At 42.0% G+C, this 12,013-nt stretch overlaps 1 pseudogene across 1 annotated transcript; it reads left to right on the top strand.

The window, feature by feature from the left end:
- Positions 1–5,343: 5,343 nt before the first annotated feature.
- Positions 5,344–11,032, top strand: LOC311520099 (alcohol dehydrogenase 1-like; annotated as a pseudogene). The gene is made up of 5 exons (XR_014714680.1): positions 5,344–5,531; positions 5,717–5,977; positions 6,396–6,470; positions 7,891–8,117; positions 9,645–11,032. The product of XR_014714680.1 is annotated as an alcohol dehydrogenase 1-like (transcript).
- Positions 11,033–12,013: the final 981 nt, after the last annotated feature.

Below are 12,013 nucleotides of genomic sequence, written 5' to 3'. Positions count from 1 at the left end.
AAAGGGATATGGCTATCAGATAATGTGCATTGGAAAAGGATGTAGAGGAAAGCATCCCAAAAGGGAGCTGAGGAATGAGGGTTCGGGACTCCTGTATCTTGTACAGTGGCAAGCTGACCCCCTCCTTTTGTAGCCCTCTTAATCCTCTTATGAGGGAAGGGCAGCGAGGTCCTAGCAACAGGATGGCTGGGACCAAGGTTGGGGCGTATGTGGCAAAGATTTAGGAGACAATGATGACCTTCACTGTACTATTGTCGGGTCCTCCCAGATATGACAAGTGAATAATGTTGTGGTTTAATTAGGCCACATACATTGCCTGCTGTCTGTCTTCTGGCATGGCTGGACAATGGCTGATGACAGGTTTGCTGCACGGATTCCGTGACCAGCGTGAGCATGGATTTTTTCATTCTAACAGCATTGCACAAGTAACAGGTAGGAAGGATAGTAGTGGATAGGGCACTGCAGTGGGACTAAGGAGCAAAGCTGGTTGGAAAATTTTCATTGAAACAGTTTTGTGTCAAAAAACGCTGTTTCGATAAAACCAAAAGTTTTCAGGAAATTGTATCTATTTCAATGCAAATTCCTGTGAAAACAAATTTTCCTGAAAATGTGTTGAACTCTTCCATTGCAGCAGAAACAGGAGATGCTTTGATCTAAAAAATAAGATGCTTCAGTCTGTACTGTAGCAGTTGCCCTTAATTTTTTTATAAAATAGATTTTCATTTTATGTCATTATGACATGGCATATATTATGTACTACTGATACTACTGCTGTGTCATGAAATAATGGAAAAATAAAAGATAATATGAACGTGAAAAGCCATTAAAATAAAAATTTAAACTATTATTTTGAAATATTTTTGAAATGTTCATTTAAAAATGAAATTTTCTAAACAGAATTTTTCAGAATTTCCATCAGCTCTACTCAGACCTAGGTTCAGGTCCTGCCCCATCCATAGACTGCTAGTGTGACCACTGGCAAGTTTCTTTCTGTATTCTATGTCTTAGGCCCCCATTAATACTTCCCTACCACCCAGAGGGTATTCTGAAAAGAAAATCCACTAACAGTTGTAGTGGGCAGATACCATGATAAGGGCCACACACATCGGTTGGATAATGCGATAGATTACCCATCTGGGTACAGTTGTATAATGCCACCTGTTAAGGGTGTAGATACATGTACAGGATGGCTCTACAATGCCGTTATAGGGAAGAAAATCCTTGTCCCTGCCGCACAGTCTATTTCTGGATGGACACGTATCCCTTCCATATGCTGCCTTCCTCCCAGGGGAGGCAACCTAGCACCTGCCAAGAGGCAGCAGTTATCTCTGCCACTTGCTACTCTGCCTCTGAGACCGGGCTCCCTTTGTCCGATGGCCAGCTGGAGGAGACAGACCCACCCAGCATGATCCGTGGGACGGGCTAGTCACCCTGAGTACGTGCCTGTCGTCTCAGCTGGGTACGTGTCCCGCTGCCCAGGCTGCTGCACTCTATTTTTATCACAGTAGCTCGATCAGAGCTAGCCCTGTGTTATGCCTCTTTGAGCTGGGAATCACCGACCCCAGCTCCAAGTGCAGGCATACGCTTAGAGTATGTCTACATTAGGGAAAAGGATGTACAAGGAGATAGCTAATATATTGCCCTGTCTATGCTAGGATATTGCAGCGCTTTAGCTATCCTCTTTTATACCACACCATTTTGTCTAATGTCCCCTACCTTACCCGGGGGGGTCTGGACCCACTTTAATCCACCCCTTAGGTCATAGATGATGTGTGCCTGGCAACTGCTCTGGATGCTAAGGGTTAACAGAGATGGGGAAGACCATCCTTATATTTTTATGTAACTTACCTTTAATGGTTCAGTTTGGGCTATTGAGATGCAGAAGTATGAATCCTAAAAATGTTTCCATTTCCAAGCCAAAGAGGAATGAAATCTATTTTTTTAAATAGTCTGAAACAGGTTCAAACATGTCTGCTGCAGAGTAACTGGTAAGAACGATGGTTGGCATTCAGGTCCCTGAATACAGGGGCCTAGGACAGGTTCTCTGCTGTTCATTGAGTTATCATTGTTCTGATGGATAGCTATTATGCAGCTCTTGGTCACAAAGCACTTAGGGAAATACAGAGTAGATGCCTTCTATTGGTTTTAAAGCAGAGAAGTATCAGATTTAACAGACTAGGTGTGCTAACAAATGACAGACTTGCTCCTGGTGACCTGTCACATATAGAAACCTTGATAAGAAGTCTGGCAACACTTTGATTTATGCTTAAAATCCTGTGAGACATGAAGGTGAATTTCTCTCAGACAGCAGCAGAATTCAGGATAGAACTAATGCCAGCAACAGGAAAGCCCTTCTAACCAACTACTCAGAAAAAGGTTGTCACAGCTAGAGTGGAAAGAGACCACTGATAACGGGTAAGTTCATTGAACTAATAACTTATCTATACAGACAGCGCCACAAGTGCTGTAACACTTAGGACAAAAGGCCATTAGATTGAGATATAAAATAATAGAGAATGAGATTTGTACCACTGTACATACTGTTCATATAGAAATGTGTCAGGAGTTTTATCTGGGTATAAATCACAGCTCTTCAATAGATAAGGCTTACGTTTTGCATTCTGAATAAAGAGACTCAGATATGATAAAAATAAGGATGCAGATTTTCTTTTGGGTTCTGACCTCAGCAGGAACTGCATCCATGGAACTGAGTCCACCAATGCTGCATCCTGCTGATTTCAGGTAGCTGCCATGATCCTGTCCTAATTATAGAAATGAAGCAATGTTTATCATGGTCAGTGTATTCCTGCCCATTGATTTTCTTTATGGAATCTAGTAACTATTCCAGATTCTCTTTAAATTTGTAATTGATAAGACAGACAATCATCCCAATAGAATGAACAGAATCTGAGGAAAAACTCTGCCAGGGAACTGGAGATATTCAAGAATTTTAGCTCTGAATGACAATCCAAGCACAGCCATCTCATCAGCCCTCTGAGGTACAAAATTGGCTATTTCTTGAAGAAACCATCTCTTCTTCTTTGAAAACATGGCACTAAGGGTGCTCTACCAAAGGATGCATGCTTTTGATTGGGCACTACAAAGTAGTGCTTTCAGGCCTGCACAAAGCAACACCTCATGTTTTGAACAAGGGAATACCGGAAGGCACGTGCCTCTCACCACTCAGTTCCATCTCAACTGCCTGCAGCTTCTGCTTGTGCCATACTCAGCTCCCTGCTTTTTGCTCACTGAAGAAAGCCCCCTTTTTAAACTTTATTTTATTTATTTAACACGTTTGTGCTCTTGGGTGGGGAGGGGATGCCTCCTCCCAGTTTTGGACCTTTCATTTGTGCTGGAGCACAATGTTATGTCTAAACCCCCAAGGTTTAAACCCTGCTAGACCTGTCATGGATCTTTTCCCCACAATGATGGACGCTCAAGTTTCCTGTGGTGTTTGGGGGGCTCCCATATCCCCTCAAAGGGTAAAGTCTGTCTGTTTGTCTGGTTCAAAGGCAGGTCTGAAAAAGACAGGGAGGCTAGACTAAAGCTCCTTAATGGAACGTGCTCTAACTTTAGAGGGGTCCACTACCCCTTTCCCCACTCGGCACATCATCCTCAATATCACAGGCTGCTTCGGTTACTGTTACAGCTTTATCTGTGACCCTGGAGGTAAAGACTTGAAAGAACCAGAGAAACAAAGAATAGGGGTAGATCATCCCATAAGACCCACTCTTGGGAGACCTCATGTCCCTCAAAGGGTACAGTGGATGCTCCAGCTGAGTCCAGTACCAAGGCATTGGTACCACATAAGAAAAAGCCCTCTACCACCACAGCACCTACTGCAGCGGTACTGACCAATCTTTTGCAGCACCGCGATAACCACAAGTACCAGTCTTTTACCACAGTTCGGTGAGGAGGATCTTGTGACCTGCCTGATACCACCGCAGTCTCCATTCCACAGGTTGATAGTCCCACGTCCAGTACTGACCCAAGTCTTGATTATATGCTACTAGAGTCCTATGACTCATTCAAGATTTCTGTCTTCAGAGGATCTTGTAATTTCTGATGAGCCTGAGTCTCCACTGTTACAGAGATTTGTCAGAGCACCCTCACTGGTATCGTCCAGACAGTTGTAAGTTGAGACTTGTCTATGTTTCTAGCCTTCCATATACCAGCCAGGACACCTAAGCCCCCACCCTATCACTTTAGCTCAGGAGAGGATTCATCCGACTTGAGATCTTGGTACATCCCAACACCATACCGTCGTACTCCTCTGAGTCCCTCTAATGAAGAGGGTCCTGGGTATCCTACCAGACATTGGAGGCCCAGAAAGTATGACTATCATTGGAGACCCTTCCTCTATCCCCTCCCTAATGGGGTTACTAGGACTTGTGGGGCCATTTTGGCAACAAATTCTATAGGATGTCAAGAAAAAGAGTGCTTCCATCCACTGATACCTTACCACCATGATAATAGAAATGTGCAGGACTTCAACCTGGTCTTCTTTCCAGACTTTTACCAAGCATTACACTATCTTACTTGCTTCCAGAAATTATACAGCCTTTGATGATGCAGTCTTTCGAACTGTCCTGGACTTACCTCCTCACTGAGTTGGGAGACTCCTCTGGTGGAGCACCCATAGCGATATATACTCAAAGAAGGAGAGAGTACTTACCTCACAGTAACTTGAGTTCTTTGAGATGTTTGGTCCTGATGGATGCTCCATCTCCCACCCTCCTTCCTCTCTGCTGTGGAGTGAGGCTTCATGATCGAGAGAGAACTGAGGGATGGCAGGATCTCACCTCCTTATATGTCCCCATTTAGAGCACGAGGCGTCATTTTGGGCAGGTGCAAGCCCATAAATACTACTTTGCAGTCTCCAGTTGAGAGCATACAGGTATGTCCAAATCTATAGTGGCACGCTCGTAGAGACAAAACGCCTCAAAAAACTCAAATTACTGTAAGGTAAGTAACCTCTCCTTCTCAATCTCCAGCTGATAGATGAAGCAGATTATTCTATGTACGATGCTGTCTGTTGAAAACTTGATTGGAAAGCTGCAAAAGACAGCAGACTTGTTTGCTGGGGGGTTAATATAGAGTCTGTGGTTCAGAAGATGCTTATGACAAGATCTGTTCCGTGTTTTTTTTTTTTTCTAGGAGCAAAGTCTTGTTCCTCTTGGCCTCCCCCACTGCTCTTATTTGAATCCCAACACCAGCTGCTGGCAGAAGACACAATGAGTTTCAATTTCTCCATTACCTGAGTCCCACCCTCAGTGATTCTGACAATATTAGTCATGCCTTATATTACTGACAAGTCCAGATGTCTTTTGGCGGCCTCTCTGATTCACAGAACCTCATGCCACACAAGACCAGCAGATTCACCATTTCCTGTGGATCGTCAGCACCTTCTCAGAATACCCAGTTGTGCCTGATTCTGCCCTAGCAAGAATTCTTGTTGCTGCTCCTCAGGATAAAGTCTGTCTGTCTGTGGATTTTCCACTGGTTATGGGGCTGCCATTAATACTCCCAAAGTGAGTACGTGTGTGTGTGCGTGCGTGCAGGTGCACTTGCGCACACATTTTTCAAGGACAAATGGCACAATTGCCTTCTTAGCATATTAATGCATTGTATGTAGCAGAAAACTTTCCCCTCTGTGTTCCAGGACTACAATTTATGGATGGATTCTTACGGAGTCCCCTGTTTTATTGTTATGCAGGTTAAACCTGGTTCAACTTGTGCCATCTTCGGTTTGGAAGGAGTTGGCCTCTCCGTTGTTGTTGGCTGTAAGGCAGCTGGTCCTTCCCAGATCATTGGGATCGACATCAACAAAGATACATTTGCCAAGGCTAGAGATTTAGGAGCCACTGAATGCATCAATCCTCAGGACTTCAAGAAACCTATTCAGGAGGTGCTGGTTGAGATGACTGGGCATGGTGTGGACGATTCTTTTGAAGTTACTGGATGCGTAGCTACTATGGTATGTGAGGTTGGCACATACTTTCTTTGCTCATTAGTGGCCCAATGTTAGAGCAGACTTAATGAATGTAGTCTTCATCTGATGGCCGGACTTGGTATTTGTGTATTCTTCACAAGACTCCTAACAAGGAGCCTCCTTATCTGCAGGCCAACCTCAAGACCAGTTCAAGTAAGAGCTCCCTGAAACAAGGGCAAAGTCTTGGCTGCGTTTTATACAGAGAGGAGGATGCATTTTGCTATATAAATAAGAGCTGGATAAAATGTATTTTTGATAGGCTAATTTTTTATGTATAAAAGATTTTCAGACTCCAAATAATAGACTTTAGATTTATTTCATCAGGCAAAATTTACACTGTAATACTGAGGGGAGGTTGTTTTTTTCATAACCTGTGTGATGTCTTAATTCATTTTTTAACCAGGCAGCTACCTTGGCATCCTGCCACATGGGCTCTGGAAGGTGTATGATGATTGGAACACATTCTTTAGATATCCTTTGACCCTATGCTGCCATTCACTGGACATCCCTGGGAAGAGAGTCTTAATGGCACATGGAGATAAGCAAAAGTGCCAAAAGTGGATGAACATTTCCATCTTAGTTAACCTGTTCAGTTGCTTGTGAAATGTTTAGTCTGGCTATTTTATTGCTGTATATAATGGAATACAAAAGTGAATGGTAATTCTGCTGCTGCCGGAGTAGAACACGAAAACCCAAGTTTGCATGAAGAAAAAAACAATTATGCCTAGAAATATGGATATGTACATGTGTAACTGCATGTGCCTAAGCTTGAAAAGCTGGCTCATATTCACAGCCACATATTTTGTACAATCTATTATGCACATCATAAAACATTTCCATTTTCCCTTCCATGATTTTATTAAATATCTATCTGAATATTTGTGCTAGTAAATACCATGAAAACAGCGTGGAAACTCCAAATGGCTGCTCCGTTCAACCACATTTGTGCCCCCTTTATGTGCTGTTTTAGGAACATTCTTGCAAATAGATTTTTTTTTCCCCACCCAAATGTTTGGAGAATAGTTGTTCTTCAAGAGGCTCATTGATTTCAATGGGTTGTAGATCACATGCCACACGAATATACGTCTTTTCATGGGAGCCAATGTACTCTAATAAAAATATTATTTGTTTGATATTCATTATTCACTAATCTCCTGTTTACAAAGTGTGTTTTATGCTTTGTTTAATCATAAAATGTGTGTTTCAGAACTTCCAACTTGTCATCTGATGCCTTTTAAAGAGAAATACAACTAAAAATAGCATTCTGCACATTTTCTTAATAAAATAATCATGAGGTGTACCAGATAGATGCAGACACAAATGTATCTGGAAATATACAGACATTGAGCTGTGTTTTAATAATTAGACATTCAGATAATTGCATTTAGTTGCAGTTGCTGACATTTTCAAAAATAGAACTCAGTTTTTAGGGCCCAAGACAGACACTTTAAAGAGGCCTGATTTTCAGAGGGAGGGTGCTTATGTTGGGCACTGAAATCACTAGTCTCTTTTGAAAATTTGGCCTGTATTTGCAGGCTTGCTGGTGTATTATGTAATGTTGTTTGTATTATGGTAATAGCTGTAAACCTGAGTCAGGGATCAGGCCTCACTGTGCCGGTAGCTGTATTGACATATTACAAAGAAGAGAGCCACTTCCCCTGTGAGCTTACAGTCTGGGTGTCACACAGGATGTGACAGGTGGACAAACATGGGCAAATCTGTGAGTTCTAGCACCTCAGGCATCCGGTCCTGTGTATGCACTGGAGAGTATGGCATAATGCTCCTTAGCATATCTAGGTGTCCACAAGCTGAAGGATGTGTGTTGACTTCCTTTGCTCACTGAACCTCTCTCAGCACGTACACCTGTCCCACTGCCTTAAGTCCTCACTGTGCTTCAGGATGAGACAAGGAGTCTCACCATTACTTATTCAAACTGTGTTTGTTCAACTGTGCATTGTGTATGGGGTTTTTTGTTTGTTTTTCCAGGTGGGAAGACCAAGGATTCTATGGCAAAATTAGTGTCTAGTTATATGAAGAAAAAATTTAATCAAGATGTGCTAATAACCCACACATTACCATTGGACAAAATCAATGAAGGATTTGAATTGTTACATTCAGCAAAGAGGTGAGATTTTAACTTATTAGTATTACATGTAACAAATGCCACTTGCCTGTAAAATTCAGTATAGTTCAATATATTGTGAATTTTAAACTATTAAAGCAGTGGAAAACTTGTGTAATGGAATTTTGTCTTATGTCAAGGTGCACAGACTTAAAAGAAAATAAAACCCAGTTTTGTACCATTACTATGGCAGTTATTGCTAGAGTTCAGAATGAGTGTTTACTCAGCGAGTGGTCATCAGATTTCTGCTAGGAGGCAGCTAAGTTTTCATGAAACTTGGCTGGTGTTACATTGTATAATAACCATGCATTGTATAATAATAATGCAAACCAATGCCAGAAACTAACAAAGATCCTTCTTAGGATCTATCTATTATTAAAAGTTCAGGTGAAGGCAAATGCATGACAAAGGCTACCCAAAAGGGACAATGACAAGAACACAAAAGAAAAGGGGAAGATGGAGTGCAAAGAGATGTAGTAGAAGATATGTTACTTCATGCTTCTGAGCAATTTTCTTTGGTGAAGTTGGCAGCTAGTTCATTCATAAGAATGCTCATACTGGATCAGACCAATGGTCCATCAAGTCCAGTATCCTGTCTCAGACAGTGTCCAGGGCCAGGTACTTCAGAGGGAACTAACAGCACAGGGCAATTTCAAGTGATCCCTGTCATCCAGTCCCAGCTTCTGGTTAGAGCAGGGGTTCTCAAACTGGGGGTCGGGACACCTCAGGGGGTTGCAAGCTGTCAGCCTCCACCCCAAGCCCCACTTTGCCTCCAGCATTTATAATGGTGTTAAATATATTAAAAAGTGTTTTTAATTTATAAGGGGGGGGGGTTCTCACTCAGATGCTTGCCATGTGAAAGGGGTCATCAGTACAAAAGTTTGAGACCCACTGGGTTAGAGGCTTAGGGACACCCAGAGCATGCATTTGTGTCCCTGACCATTTTGGCTAATAGACATTTTTGGACCAAATCTCCATGAACTTCTCTAATTCTTTTTTTGAACCCAGTTATACTTTTGGGCTTCACAACATCTCCCGGCAATGAGTTCCACGATTGACTGTGTGCCGTCAAGAAGTACTTTCTTGTGTTTGTTTTTAACTTGCTGCCTATTAATTTAATTGAGTGACTACCTAGTTCTTGTGTTATGAGAAGCGATAAATAACAGTTTTATTCACTTTCTCCACACATGATTTTATAGCCCTCTATCATATCCCTGCTTAGCTGTCTCTTTTCTAACCTGACTAGTCTCTTTAATCTCTCCTTGTATGGAAACCTGTCCATACCTCTAACTGTTTTCATTGCCCTTTTCTGCACCTTTTCTAAGTCTAATATATCTTTTTTGAGATGGGGTGTCCAGATCTGCATGGAGAAATCAAGATTTGGGTGTATCATGGATTCATTCATTGCATTGCATTGCTCACAGAGTTTGACAAGAAGCAAGATAAGATTGTTGAAAAACAAATCAGATGTTAGCTGGTCTTTATCTGCATGTCAGCATTTGTAACTAATTATTTTGTTTTATATTTCAGTATTGGCAGTGTCCTTCTCTTTTAAGGTTCGGCGCAACGGGAGATATGTGGGTCTTAACATCTCAACGTTTCATATCCAGTATCTACTCTTCAGTGATCTCTTTTTTTTATTATGGTAACATGAAGAGAGCTGTGAAAGGCTTTGGGTGATTCTGACATCGAGAGCTGTGAAAAATGGGCCTGATGAAACCTGAAAAGATTTGTAGAGTAATAAGGAAGCATCTTTGGGGGGTAAAGAATGTTTTAAAATGTATCCTGTAGCCTCAAGGCCTGTGAAATGGTGAGAGAGGTGCATCTGTGTCTTGTCATGTGACCTTAAATGAACTTGATCCCCCTCACTCCACTCCTACCTCTTTTTACCTCCAGCTATCCAAATCATGTACGCAGATGAACATTGCAGTAGCCAGAATCTCCAACACTTGGGAACTGTGAAACGCCTTGAATTTGTAATTGATCGCACCTACATGGATATGAGTAGAGAGATGGCATCTTTTCTTTTGCTCTCTGGTCTTATATCCAGAGATTATAGTCTGTGTTGATACCACATGCTAAGGTAAAACCTGACACTATCCTAAAGCTGAACTGTGGTGGGTGTACTGGAGATGTTAGCTACAAACCCAGAACCAGCCTCAAACCTAGCATCCCTGCCAGCCATCCCTCTATACTACCCAGCCACCTCTCTCCTACCCTACAGTACCCCAAAACTTCCCATTGTTTCTTCCGGTGTCCCAAATCCCATGAGCTTTTCTATCACCAAAGGATTACAGAATAGGGTAAGTCTCAGGATGATTTTCTGTGTATTTTGCTGGTCACACAGCAGAAATGATGCAGAACCACTGATCTGGTTGGTAAGGCATAGGGAGGCTGAAGAGGTTTTTCAAACCAACATGTTTGTTAATTGTAACGTTGTTCTTACTTGTCTTCCTCCAATGTTTATGTAAACAAAAAGATTTTTGCCTCAGGCTCCATCTTGGGAATATCAGAAAATGCTCACAAGAGCTCCTGGGCTGTTTCATAGCAAAACTGTGTGTGTGATCTGTCAATAAATCTGTGCTACTGTGGGGGATAGATTCAGATGGGTCATTATGTATTACTGCAAGGCATCTGAGTGCCAAAAAACCATGGGTCTATTTCCATTAGGGATACAGAAACAAACTACTTTAGGGGTCTGTCAGATCCCTGGGCTATTGATGCACAATACCAGGCAGCATGAGTCATGTCTCTAGCTGGAAGAAGAGAGCATGCCAGGAGGAAGGGAGGGTGGATTAAAGTCTTGGGCTATAGTGGTGGGAGTGAGGGAACCAAGCAGTGGAAAAGGAAAGAGTTGGTGATTCTGAGATGTTGAAAAATGTTGTAATGCAAAATAAAATTGGTATTATGGGTATTAAAAGGAGCATTAAAAGGAGCATGAGTGAGCTTGATTTAACTCAGCTCTGTGTTCTTGACCATTGTGTCAAAATTTACATGGATGTTTATTTTGCTATTTGTTTGTTTAAAAAAAAAAGACATCCTAACATCAACATACATGCTAAGATTTACCATTTTATTAAAGAACAGTACAGTCCAGCATCAAATGTGAAATAATGAAATAAGTATTACCTTTCCTTATCTGTCTGGTATCCTGTCTCTAACAGTAGCACCAAAAGTCCCCACTAATTTAAGATTGAAAGGGATAAGACCCTGTTCTCAGGGCAATCATTTTTGCTGGGCAGGTCAAAGTGAACAGTGGCTGAAGAAGCATGGAAAAGTAGACCCAAACCCTACTTACAGTGTGGTTATTAAGCAAGGAGCATTACAATGGGCCAGTGTTACCCACACATTCTAGGACACTCCATCTATACCCTACTGAGCACTCTAGCGTGACATGGTCAATTTAGGTACCCCCACCCTTTCCCTTCCGAGGGCTTGGGGTGAAAGGCGCCTACACTAACCCACAGGGCTCAGAGAGAAACCTGCTCAATTTAATTACCTGCTCTTACCCATGGGACTCGGGGCTCTACGAGTCTGCAGGACCTTTTCCCAGTGAAAGAGCCTTACAGAGCTGTGCTCTAAATATCTATTTATTAGCAACACACATACAATATATATGCCAAGCAAATCTATTATGCTCACCACTCCAGGACAAATTTCACCCAATGGCCTGTCAGGATCCACCTGTCTGGGGCTTCCTGGTGCCCGTACACATCACAGTTGTGCAGGGGGTGTGATGTCTTGCAGCTTGTTGTTGATTCCCAAAAAGCTTTATTTTCCTTTTACATTATATAGGTAAAACTAACTACCTCCTTCAAATTTACTAAACCTATCACATTATCCCACACCCCTAAGTAAAAAAAAAAATTAACCAATTACATGCTAGTACCAATGTGTTC

This window comes from Lepidochelys olivacea (assembly GCF_965140295.1).
Source record: "Lepidochelys olivacea isolate rLepOli2 genome assembly, chromosome: 4".
Classification (NCBI taxonomy): domain Eukaryota; kingdom Metazoa; phylum Chordata; order Testudines; family Cheloniidae; genus Lepidochelys; species Lepidochelys olivacea.
This window is presented reverse-complemented; position numbering and strand designations above follow the sequence as displayed.